The 347-nt window shown below is 34.3% G+C and overlaps 1 protein-coding gene across 4 annotated transcripts in view; it reads right to left on the minus strand.

Annotated features, from left to right (window-relative positions):
- Positions 1–347, minus strand: part of LOC119588552 (gastrula zinc finger protein XlCGF7.1-like) — a 9,295-nt gene that overhangs the window by 5,048 nt on the left and 3,900 nt on the right. Inside the window, exon 1 of one of the 4 annotated variants that reach the window (XM_037937192.1) lies at positions 211–281. The exons of the other annotated variants lie outside the window; for them this stretch is intronic. The gene's annotated coding sequence lies outside the window, so the exon portion shown is untranslated. Of the gene's footprint in view, positions 1–210; positions 282–347 lie in introns of those variants that run through there. 4 annotated transcript variants of the gene reach the window in all.

The raw sequence follows: 347 nt of genomic DNA on the forward strand, positions 1-347 counted from the left end.
CTGGCACTACAATATTTGGCACTAACGATAACCTGTGTGTATTATTATCATTAAATTTTATTTATTTGTAAATGTTTCTGGTATGAGGAGGTGTGCATACAGACTCTCGCATATCAAAATAACAGCTACTTCTTTTCTTAATATCATAATGCAAAAAAGACTTCATATCACTTCTGAATAAAATCAAGAAAAACGCATATATACTCTCACCTTTTTCCCTACCCAAACACCTCTTCGATCAAAACAGCGAAAACCCTTAAGATAGGAAACTAACTGTGATTTAGAATCTCGTAAGTGTTTGATGTAGTTACATCGGACAACAATAGATGGTACTAACAGCATGGCCG

The sequence above is a fragment of the Penaeus monodon genome, chromosome 24 (assembly GCF_015228065.2).
Source record: "Penaeus monodon isolate SGIC_2016 chromosome 24, NSTDA_Pmon_1, whole genome shotgun sequence".
NCBI classification, from domain to species: Eukaryota; Metazoa; Arthropoda; class Malacostraca; order Decapoda; family Penaeidae; genus Penaeus; species Penaeus monodon.